Genomic DNA, 12,541 nt, shown 5'->3' with positions numbered 1-12,541 from the left:
AGACTTCCAGGCAAGCCCGGCCATCTGGTCACCCCATTGGAAAGCATTGCGCGCGACCAGATGGCCGAAGGGACGTGCGGGACCAGATGGCCAAGGGGACAGGCGCGACCAGATGGCCAAGGGCAAAGGCGCGACCAGATGGCCGGGCTCGAAAGGGAAGCCATCTGGTCGCTCTGTGCCCCAACGAATGAGTGAGCGGGCGCCGGGGCATGGGGGACCGGAGGCCCAGGGCCCCAGCTGGGCCCCAGCCATGAAGGTTGCATGGGGGACACGACGGGCCCTCCGACCCGGGGCCCGCAGAAAACCTTGACAAACAGGGGAAGCCTGCACGGGACCGACAGACCCCAGTCCCGGGCCCTTGGCAGAGCGGCAGGCCGGGGGACGGGGCCCAGGGCCACAGCACCCGGCACGGGGCCCAGTCGGGCCCATGGACCCAGCTGGGGCTCCCAGGACCGCAGGCGCAGGGGAAGCCTCCCCGGGCCCTCCGGACCCTGTCCCGGGCACCCTGCCACGCGGTAGGACCCAGGACGGAGCCCGGGGTGGGGAGGCCGCCCTCCCCGGGGCCCCCAGGGGCCCGGCCGGAGCTCCTGAACCCAGACGAGCGAGGGTAGGCTCCCCAGCCACAACGGAACCCCGTCCCGGGCCTTTGGCAGTGCCGCAGGCCAGGGGACGGGGCCCGGGGCCGGAGCCCCCGACCTGGGACCCGACCGGGCCCCTGGACCTAGCCGGGGCTCCCAGGCCCAGAGGCGCAGGGGAAGCCTCCCCAGGCCCTCCGGGGACCTCCCCGGGCACCCTGCCACGTGGCAAGACCCAGGACGGGGCCCGGGGTGGGGAGGCCACCCTCCCCGGGGCCCTCAGGTGCCCGGCCAGAACTCCTGAACCCACCCGAGCGAGGGGAGGCTCTCCGGCCACAACGGAACCCCATCCCGGGCCTTTGGGAGTGCCGCAGGCCAGGGAACGGGGCCCAGAGCCGGAACCCACGACCCGGGGCCCGGCCGGGCCCCTGGACGCAGCCGGGGCTCCCAGGACCGCAGGCGCAGGGGAAGCCTCCCCCGGCCCTCCGGACCCCGTCCCGGGCACCCTGCCACATGGCAGGACCCAGGACGGAGCCCGGGGTGAGAAGGCCGCCCTCCCCAGTCCCTCAGGGGCCCGGACGGAGCTCCTGAACCCAGGTGAGGGGAGGCTCCCCGGGCACAACAGAACCTCGTCCTGGGCCTTTGGCAGTGCCGCAGGCCAGGGGGCGGGGCACCGGGCCCGGAGACCCTGACCCAGGGCCTGGCCGGGCCCCTGGCCCTAGCCGGGGCTCTCAGGACCGCAGGCACAGGGGAAGCCTCCCTGGGCCCTCCGGACCCCGTCCCGGGCGCCCTGCCACGCGGCAGGACCCAGGACAGAGCCCGGGGTGGGGAGGCCGCCCTCCCCGGGGACCTCAGGGGCCTGGCCGGAGCTCCTGAACCCAGCCGAGCGAGGCGAGGCTCCCCTGCCACAACGGAACCCCGTCCTGGCCCTTTGGGAGTGCCGCAGGCCAGGGGGACGGGGCCCGGGGCCAGTGCCCCCGACCCGGGGCCCGGCCGGACCCCTGGAACCAGCCGGGGCTCCCAGGACCGCAGGCGCAGGGGAAGCCTCCCTGGGCCCTCCGGACCCCTTGTCCCGGGCACCCTGCCACGCGGCAGGCCCCGGGACAGAACCAGGGCTGGGGCGGCATCCGGGCCCGTCCAGCTGCTGGCTGAGGACCGAGAGGGGTCCCAGAGTACCCTGTCCCTAGTAATCCGGAGGAAGGCTAGCCCCCTTTCTTGAAACCTGCGCGCTCCAAGTGACAGAGGGGACCCTAGGGGCGAACGCGCCCTGCCTCCTGGAGCCCTGGTTGGGATACGGGAGGCGAATGGACCCTCATCGGGACTTCCAGGCCGGCCCAGCCATATGGCCCCCCTTATTGGAAAGCATTGCGCGCAACCAGATGGCCGAGGGGAAAGGAGCAACCAGATGGCCGAGGGGAAAGGAGCGACCAGATGGCCGGCAACTGAAAGGACTCCCGTCTTCCCGCCCAGAGCCGAGCCATAGCAGTAGGGCTCCCGCCTGAACCAAGGGCTCGGGGGGCTCTGCTTCCCGGGGGGGCTCGGGGACACCGGCTGGGCCTCAGGCACGGGGAGGACCGACGGAGCTCTCGGGCCCGGGTGCCCCGGGGGAGGACTTCCTGGGACCCGTGGAGCCTGTCCCTGGGCACTTTGCCACGCCGCGGGCCGGAGGAGGCAAGCCCCGGACGCCTGGGAGGATGTTGCCCGGGCATAGCCCATTTGGTCCCCAGCAAAGAACCGCTAGCCCCGGAGGGGTCTTCTGGCACACCCTGCCCCTACTAATCCGGAGGAAGGCTATCCCCCTTTCTTGTAACCCACGCGCTCCGAGTGACGGAGGGGACCCTAGGCGTGGAGGCGCCCGGCCTCCTGGAGCCCTGGCTGGGATCCGGGAGGCAAATGGACCCTCGTCAGGACTTCCAGGCCGGCCCGGCCATCTGGTCGCCCCATTGGAAAGCATTGCGCTACCAGATGGCCGAGGGGAAAGGAGCGACCATATGGCCGGCAACTGAATGGACTCCCGTCTGCCTGCCCAGAGCCGAGCCATAGCGGTAGGGCTCCCGCCTGATCCAAGGGCTCGGTGGGCTCTGCTTCCCGGGGGGGCTCGGGGACACCGGCTGGGCTTCAGGCACGGGGAGGACCGACGGAGCACTCGGGCCCGGGCGCCCAGGGGGAGGACTGCCCGGGGCACCGTGGAGCCCGTCCCGGGCACTTTTCCATGCCGCGGGCCGGAGGAGGGAGACCCGGACGCCTGGGAGGATGTTGCCCGGGCATAGCCCATCTGGTCCCCGGAAAGAACCACCAGCCCCGGAGAGGTGTTCCGGCATACCCTGCCCCTACTAATCCGGAGGAAGGCTACCCACCTTTCCTGTAACCCGCGCACTCCGAGTGACGGAGGGGATCCTAGGCGCGGATGCGCCCGACCTCCTGGAGCCCTGACTGGGAACCCGGGAGTCAAATGAGCCCTCATCGGGACTTCCAGGCTGGCCCGGCCATCTCAGGGGCTGCAGGGCATGGGGCCTGCAGGGTTCCGTGGCTGCAGGGCTCCGGGGCTCCAGGGCTCCAGGGCTGCAGGGCTCCAGGGCTGCAGGGCTCCGGGCCTGCAGGGCTCCGGGCCTGCAGGGCTCCAGGGCTCCGGTCTGGAGGGCTCCAGGGCTGCAGGGCTGCAGGGGCTGCAGGGCTCGGGGGGCCTATAGACCCCACGCTGGGCCTCAGGCATGGGAGGCCCCGCGGAGCTCCCGGGGCCCGGACGCCAGGGGGACCCATGGAGCCCGTCCCGGGCACTTTGCCTCGCCGCGGGCTGGAGGAGGGAGCACCGGACGCCCCGGGGAAGTGTCGTCCAGGCTTAGCCCATCTGGTCCCTGCCTGAGAACCGCCATCCCCAGGAGGGATGTCCCGGCATACCCTGCCCCTAGTAATCCGGAGGAAGGCTACCCCCCTTTCTGGTAAACCGTGCGCACAGAGTGACGGAGGGGACCCTAGGCCCGGATGCACCCGACCTCCTGGAGCCCTGCCTGGGATCGGGGGGGCGAATGAGCCCCCATCGGGACTTCCAGGGCAGCCCGGCCATCTGGTCGCCCCATTGGAAAGCATTACGTGCGACCAGATGGCCGAGAGAAAGGTGCGACCAGATGGCCGGGACCGAAAGGACTCCCAGCTGTCCACACCGAGCCATAGCGAGCCATAGGGGGCTCTGCACCAGGGACTCTTGTCCCGGGCAGATGGACACTTGGCAGGTCGCAGGACGTGGGCTCCCAGGCCCTGACTGAAAATCAGCAGGCCCGGAGCCAGTACCTGCTTCTCAACGCAGCCAGGCCGGGGAGATCGGGGAGCCTGCCCAAGCACGAGGGACCCCAGTCCCGGGCACACGGTCTCTCAGGTTGTGCACTCGTTTTCCACAATTTCTTTCAAAATTCCGCGAAGAGGCATACCGCAAATTCCCCCCAGCCCTAGTATTTACTATAGTGCACTTAAGATAGAACTGCTGGTGTTCGGTAGGAGCACATATTTTAAGGGTCTTCTACCAAACAAGGAGGCTGCTTTGTCCTAAGGCTATTTTGTTCCTTCAAAAGTGATGGGAAAAGCTGAAAAGTCCTTATCCATGCAGAATGGACCATAACCCCTATGGTGCGCGGTAAAGTACACTTTTTGTACCGTCATTTTTATGCGAACAGCACGTTGACAGCATCTGGTGATCTAACTGAGCTGTACAAGAGGCCTCTTAAATATCGCATTGACAGATTACAGAGAGTGGTAAGTTCCGCTGAGTGACTGGTCTTCATCCTTCGGAAACAGCTGTACGTTGTCCTATATGTCTCATTACAATACTGTCTGCTGCATACATTACATGGGCCTAGCTGGCCCCAATATGTTCTTATGTGTCTGGCAGGCTCTGTATTACACAACATAGCCTCTATGTGCCCCCGGGTATATAAAATCATCCTGACATGTTAGGGCACAAGTCCAATATTACAACAGCTAATGGTGCATGTATTACAGGAGTCTATATCGAGTACCAACACGTTGTGTACCTTCGGCAAGCTGTATATTACACAACAGAACATCAAATGCTCTACAACAGACACCATTCTAAAACAAAGTATAATAATGTGAAGCTACGTAGTCCACCATTATATATATATATTATATATATTCCTCTGCTGCTAGCTTTACATGTTGTCGAGTTTTGCATAGCGCTGTATTGCTACCACGTGGGCCTCGCAGCGCTGCTCAGGATCTACAACGCAGCAGATGCCTCCTATACACCCAGCTTTGAAATTAAAGTGATACAACAGGCGTCTGGTGCATTTAACAAACATGCGCGCATATAGTGAAATATGGAGACACTTCAGGTGTAAAATGAAAAAATTAAAATTACCGTGCTCGGGCCCCGGCCGACCCTTTATAAATCAATGCATCCCAAATAATAAAAAATAAAAAAATGTAAAATTATTTCAGATACAAGAAAGGGCACTTACCACCAAGGATGGCGCTAAGATGTCCACGGAAAAGACTGTCTGGAGCAGAAAAATAATAATGTGTATTTCGGGGCGCTTTCCCGCTCCCCACTATTACTGAGAATAATGTAGATGAAATGTCGCCTCACTGCTGCCTGTGGCACCCAGGGTGTCGCTACACGAAGCCCCCGCTGCCCCCTTCGGCAATTAACGAGGCGGGAGGGCTGGGGAGGGAAGGGGAGGCAGGAATAATCCAGTCGACAGGCTGGGAAGGATACCCGGGCGGCTACACAGCGAGAGTCTCTGTGGGGGGTGTAATGCGCATATCGGGCCCCTTCCCTCCCTCCCGGGTGATCATCGGTCCACTTCTGCCCAGCACGCCCCGTCATTAGGGACTGGAAGCCGCTATCCGTTACTGATGCTTGAACGGGCAGCTCTCGTCCCGTAATTAACAGAAACTACGGCGAGCCGGGCCACAGCTGCTGCACCCAGGGCCGACAGCCAACCGCAGCGAAGGAACCAGTTATGTCAGTGGTGAGGAAAGCCAGGGGATCGGGGAATGGTTGCTGGGAGAGAGAGCAGCGGAGGCTCAATAGTGCCTTTAGATTGGCTGATGTAAGGCTTGTCAGTTACTGATTGGTTATGGGACCATGCCTTGCTACACAGGCGCTCACAATGACGTAGTTGCTCGGATTTTTCTGCCGTCCCACTTGGACGGCCTCGCCTGCCAAAAGGTTTGTCTTTATGGGGCCATGTGTTTGGCCCCATAAAGATAAGAAACCTTTTGCGACGAACGCAAAGCAGACGAGGCCGTCCAAATGGGACGGCTCAGAAAGCCGAGCAAAGACGTCACCGACATCTCTTTTCCAGTGGATGGCCACCGTTTAGCAGAAACGGTGATGCCAGCCAATGGAAAAGAGGGGCGGGGCTGAATGCCCCTTACAGAAAATACCACATCTCATTAAATCTCGCCAGCGAGACTGCGCATGTGCGCAGCCTACGCCAGGCGAGACCTAAAAAGGGTAGCTGCTCTAACAGCTTGTACATCAGTTCCTTAACTGACAAGAAGGTTGTATATAAAGCAGAGCTGCACTCTAAAAGAGATGGGAGATATAAGAGGTGGGCCGGCACCCCATTGCTACAGCAATGGCTTAAACTCTTAATGGACATTTTCTTTAAACTGCTTTGTTGTGGCTCTGTTTACGTAATGAGCCACATGCAGATCATGTCAGCGCAAATCTTTTATATTATGTTGTGGCTTTGTGAGTAAATACTTTCACCGCTGCAAAGAGGAGGAAACTCCAGCTCATGTCAAATGTCCCTATAACAGCAACAGTGCATTACCATTAAAAATGTAATCTTGAGAGGAAGACATAACAGGGACAAATACAAAGCAAGTGCAATGCGATGCAGTAATGTCAATAAACGAACTCAGTAACTAATTACCCCAAACATACCTGCCTCTTAAGGTCTGCATTCACTGCTGTTTACAAGACGTACTGAGAGTGGGCTTTCACCATTGGCTTGTTTTGATCATACTCCTTCAGGCACTCAATTGACCTGTCGCCGTTCACATCTTAGATCAGCTCAGAGCATTTCTCTCTCAACACATGTTATAGGCTGTTTAATGTATCAAAAAGTCTCATTCAATCTCCCATCGAGCACTTCATTGATACGAATGAGTGACTATTTTACAACTAAAATGTATACTATACCATGACACTTTTTGTTAATTCTTTACTTCATACAAGCATTCCATACAGACAGCAATATTTGATACTGCAATAGGCATATTTTAATACTTTTGACATGGCTCAAGTGTGATATGGCCCATAACATGGCCTGCTAATTGTTTTATGTTTAGCATATCTAAAATACAGCACATCCACCAGCTCCATGCCAATACCACCACTGTATTGCACCACCAGTACCACCACAAATACCATACATTATACCTATATCACAACTAACAATACTACCACCACTAGTACCAATTTTGCCCCTCCACCCCCACCAATACCACAACAAATACCACAAAACCAAGATGACCGTTGTTACAGTGGCAATCATACTAATATGACCACTACAAAAGCACCTGAATACCATCATGAATAGAATCCTCAGAGGCGTAGCTAGAGCTTGTGGCGCCCGGGGCTATCCTTCAGATTGCCGCCCCCCTGGGGGGGGGCTGGAGAAAAAGGATGGCGAGCACCTGAAAGAGGTCAGAGACACACGTAGTATCGCCGCTAATAGTTACCTCGATCATGCAAGTTACATGCACATACATGACACGGTCCAGGGCTAGACAGCCCCTGTCCCCAAAATATTGCCGCCTGGGGCGGACGGCCCCCACCTAGCTACGCCGCTGAAGGAAAAGCAGAAGGAAACCCAAAACTTACATCAGTTCTACCTACTCTGCTTGTGACATCTCACTTATAAAATCACAGCTTGTGCAGGACCCTTGTCCCCTGTCCCCTATCTACCCCGTCCGTGACCTCAGCAATGTCTGCAGACCAGTCCACCAAACTGGGTTTGACCACGATTCCCCTGGCAGGACCTTCAGGATACTACAGGTGAGTCCAATGCACCTGATCACTAGACTAACTTAAGTTCTGTAGTTGGGGCAGTACCAGCCCTGCAGTGAAAGCCTTCTCACTCCACCCAAGCCCCCCATGAGAGCTCAGTAGACGCCATCCCACGTGTCCCTCCCAGGAGAGAGCAGTGGAGCCATCCACTGCCCCAGGGGTTTTAGGAGACAAGGGTACCCCGATATGTGAACCTGGGGTGATAATGAAGAGTTAAGAACAATGGTTCAAGGATGGCCCAAAAGGGTCCAATAGAAAAGGTGACCCAGGCAGGGTCACTTGTTTTTTAAGATAAGTGAAATCAATTCCGTAGGGAGCAGGAGACAAAGTACGTAAAGGGTCATGTAGGTCAAGTCATTGCTCGGCCTCAGGCTCCCATTCACTGCCCTGTCGCCCCTCTAAAGAAAATTACATTCTCCAGGCGGATCTATGTACTGCCAAGCTGCTTGTTTTCAAATAATTAACCTTTGAAGCCCCTGCCTCCCACTTTGGAGACTCTAGGAACTTTACGGGCAGTTTAACTTCAAAATACATGCTCACCACTGTCCTGAAGATGAACCCCAATAATTGGGTTCGAAACGCCGTCGACCACCCCACAACATGAATTCTTTATAACTTGTAAAGATCAATTATGGAATTCAACTACTATATTGTTGTCAATGCGATGTCTTTTTAAAACTACTATCACTATTTCACACCACGCTTTTCTTATTTTGTGAGCATTCTAAAATTGACTTTGTTTAAATAAATACCTGCTATCTTTTGACCTACATGACCCTTTACGTACTTTGTCTCCTGCTCCCTACGGAATTGATTTCACTTATCTTAAAAAACAAGTGACCCTGCCTGGGTCACCTTTTCTATTGGACCCTTTTGGGCCATCCTTGAACCATTGTTCTTAACTCTTCATTATCACCCCAGGTTCACATATCGGGGTACCCTTGTCTCCTAAAACCCCTGGGGCAGTGGATGGCTCCACTGCTCTCTCCTGGGAGGGACACGTGGGATGGCGTCTACTGAGCTCTCATGGGGGGCTTGGGTGGAGTGAGAAGGCTTTCACTGCAGGGCTGGTACTGCCCCAACTACAGAACTTAAGTTAGTCTAGTGATCAGGTGCATTGGACTCACCTGTAGTATCCTGAAGGTCCTGCCAGGGGAATCGTGGTCAAACCCAGTTTGGTGGACTGGTCTGCAGACATTGCTGAGGTCACGGACGGGGTAGATAGGGGATTGTTCTTAACTCTTCATCCACTGCCCCAGCCGCAGATGAACTACATACCCTGACCCCACCCATCCCAGGAGAGAGCAGTTTAACCATTCTACTCCTCCCTCCCGCCAAACAGAGAGCATTCAACACCAACTCAGGGTCGCCTATGGTCACTACAGTATAGTAATGTGAGTTTTTAAAGACTGTCAGTGCTCCGAAAGCATTTCAATAAGCTGGAATGTCAGGCCAGAGAATGCAGTAGAATGTGAAAAATTCAGTTTTTACCAGGCCAGAAGGGGGATCTGACCCGTGGCCCAGCGTAGAGACAGCCTTGACCCTGCACCTGTCACTACAGACAGCCCCATGCCCGCAAAAAAGATGTAAAAATCTATAGAAATATTTTCCTATTTTTGTGGGGGGAAAAGGGTATACTAGGAGGAGACAACCCACGGAATCTGCAGAAGGAACCGTGGCAATGTATTCTAATAACAGTTTAGTTTCCCAATGTAATATTAAAATGAATTGCACCCAAGGTGCCTCGTTCCAATATTCCTGAAAGTTTAGAAAGGAAAGTAATTGAATGTGAGTCCTGATATCATGGTATGTGCCAGTCCTCACAAACATCTCTTGTTAGCACATGAGTAATGCCAAGGTCTCTGCACTTTCATATCGCCCGCGCTCTTTTTGTGTGTGTTACTAAGAACACGCAGGTGTTGCTTGCCACATTCACTCTTCAGCTGTAAATGTCCACTTCAGCACAGACTACTTTGCTGAGCTGACGCTGTAATCAAAAACAAGCACTGGCAAAGCCAAAAGGTCTTGCTTCTGAGAGCTATTGATTTGGCAATGCTTTGTAGCCATGCTGTACAGCATTGCAGATGCTTTGCAGTGTGGCTAAAACTAATTTTAAATGGCACTAATACACAGCCAGGGCTAATGCACTTTTACCCGATACTTCCCCTTAAACTATCCCAACCATCAGATATCCCAATCTTCCCTCACACTGTCCCCTTCTACCTTCAATCTAGCACTTCTATGCTCAAATGATCCCCCCCTTTCAACCTAACCTCCTTCACCCAAACTGCACCAAAACAACCTCTCCAAAAACAAAACTACCCCATCTTCTCGCTACCCCATACTTTTAGACTACCTCTCCACTCAAACTACTTCCTATTGTCAAAGAACTCTGCCTACAGTCAGAGTATCTCCACTTACTACCTTCTAGAACAAAGTCACCCCTTCAAACAAACTACCCCTACCTTCATGCGAACTCCACCTTCAAACTACCCCTCCAATGCTGAAACTACCTCCAGTTGTAAAGTATTCCCTTCCAACTTCCTCCCCAGCACCGAAGCTACCCTATATTTTGTCACATCCCTCCTGACCTCTAAATACTTCCAACTTTCAAACTGTCTCCACTTCCTACTACTCCTATATTCAGTCTCCCAGTATCAACTTACCCTGCGCACTCAGCATGACCCATTTTACCTGAGCAAATCTTCGATGCCACAAAGTCAGCCTCAATACCCCATGCCCCTTCCCTTTCACTATACCAAGGATTTCTAGAACTGGGCTTATTTACTGATATTGAAATTCACCCTCTCTCCTCTTACATTTTATTATTCCATAAATTATAATATATATGTAACAACATAATGTTGAGTAATCTAATTCTAGTCGCGTAGCACAAAACCCCTTAGAATTCTTGTAAAGTGGGTGTAATGGGGTAGGAACCACACCAACAGGCCTAGAACTCCAAACAAAGCCATATCAACCTAACTAAAGCCATACAAACTAGCGTAGCCCAGTACAAACAACAGACAATGGGAAATGCCAGAATATTTCTGTTATATCTCACCTCTTTAGCTTGGTTTATTGTGTCATAGAATCTTAGTGTTGCTAGGTAACCCATTGTCAGTGATGTTTTAAACAGTTTGTGGAGCTGTTGGTGGGGAAGCCAGCTCTTCACCGTGCTCCTGTCTTCTGTGTAGCTGTAACTGAATAAACTACATTCAGCACTATCGACGTTGGAGTACTTAATTACTACAATTATTGTGGCGACGATCGAGTGCTACACAGAAACGTTCCGGACTACGCGCGCAAAGCTGAGTGACAAGCTTTATTTATAGAAGAAGACGAATTGCGGTAAGACTGTTTATTTATTTAAAAAGGATCGCTTCGTTTGACTGCTACCGCAAAGTCTTCTATCGGATATGCGCAGAGAGGATGACTGATGTCATATTTATGCTACAAGAAGCTCTTACGTGCATAAAGATTTGTAGAGAGTAATTCTCTTACCTTTGCACGACGCTTATTCCCGTTTATTTTGAAGATTGCTACGCTTTTTGTCCGGTCTTGCGCAGTCAAGCAAGCGCTGGCTGATCTCTGCACTTGCGCAACAACGGTTGCTGGCTTGGTTTCGCCTGATCTGCCTGACCTAGGCCGCAGTATTACAATCTAAGCTTGTGGGACATCGCGTCATCAACGTGGACGACGCGCAACGGTGTTTTCTAGCCTCGTCAGTTACGGTTCAGCCAATCACGACGATTGGCACGTCTAAACTTTTGGTTAAACTTGTACAAGGCCGTCTCAGCTGTTCTACGACTTTAAGGCATTTTGAGTGCTGTCTTCATACGACGATCAGCACGTCTTTTGGTCTCTCTTGGAAAATAATTGCAGTTTTGGGTTTTAAAGGCATCAGCTGTGTCGTCTTTACACGAAAATCGGCACTTTTTTTTTTTTAAAATAAAAAACAGATTTGGTGTATTAAAGGAGTATGTTCACTTATACAAAAGTGTGTATTTAAGTTAAATTCACATTTTTTTTTTTTTTTGATGGAACATTTAGCCAAATAAGGACAGCTTTAAAAACGTTTTCTTCTTTTAAAAATGTTTGTTAACTGATGTTTACACCTCATCATAATAAGTTTTGTTGCAGTCCATATATTGCTACATTCTGCTGTTTTCATGTCAATTGATGTTAATGCTAGAGTTAATTTGCGTATTCTAAGACTGTGAATGCTAAACTGTTTTCTAGTTAGACATAATCTCTTTTGGTCAACAGCATGCAATCTGTAGCTCCGCCTCCTTCATTTTTAGAATCTCCAGGAGAACCTCCGGTTAGGTGGGAGGTGTGGTTTGATGCGTTTCAAACCTACCTGGGTGCCATTGGAGCATCTAGGTTTTCGAGTGAAAGAAGAAAATATCTTCTTCTACATGCTCTTGGTTTCGAAGGAAGTTCTATTTTCAAGCATCTCCCTGAAATTAGTTATGCTCCTGATGAAATTGTTGATGCGTTCCAAGATACTGTTGCAAAGCTTAAGTTGAGATTTGACAAGAAACCTAGTCTAATGGTGTTACGACACAAATTTTTCAAACGCAAACAGAGTGATACTGAAGATGTGGATTCGTATATATCAGTACTACGTAATTTTGCTTCTCTATGTCAGTTTGAAAATGTTACTGACCAATTGATCCGTGATCAGTTTGTTTGCCACTGCAAAGATAAACAGATTCGTCAGAAACTTCTGTCTCTAGCCAATCCCACTCTTGACGAAACTATAAAAATAGCTAAAAGCATTGAGACTTCGGTGACCTCTTTGAAAGAACTGGAGGAGAATTTTACAGAATCTGTTAATGTTATTACGTCTCAAAGTAAAGATAAACTAAGTTCGTCAAAATCCTCATCGACAAAGATCAGTTCACAAAAAGACATTAGCGGAGGA

Source organism: Triturus cristatus, chromosome 1_1, assembly GCF_964204655.1.
Source record: "Triturus cristatus chromosome 1_1, aTriCri1.1, whole genome shotgun sequence".
Lineage (NCBI taxonomy): Eukaryota > Metazoa > Chordata > Amphibia > Caudata > Salamandridae > Triturus > Triturus cristatus.
This window is presented reverse-complemented; position numbering follows the sequence as displayed.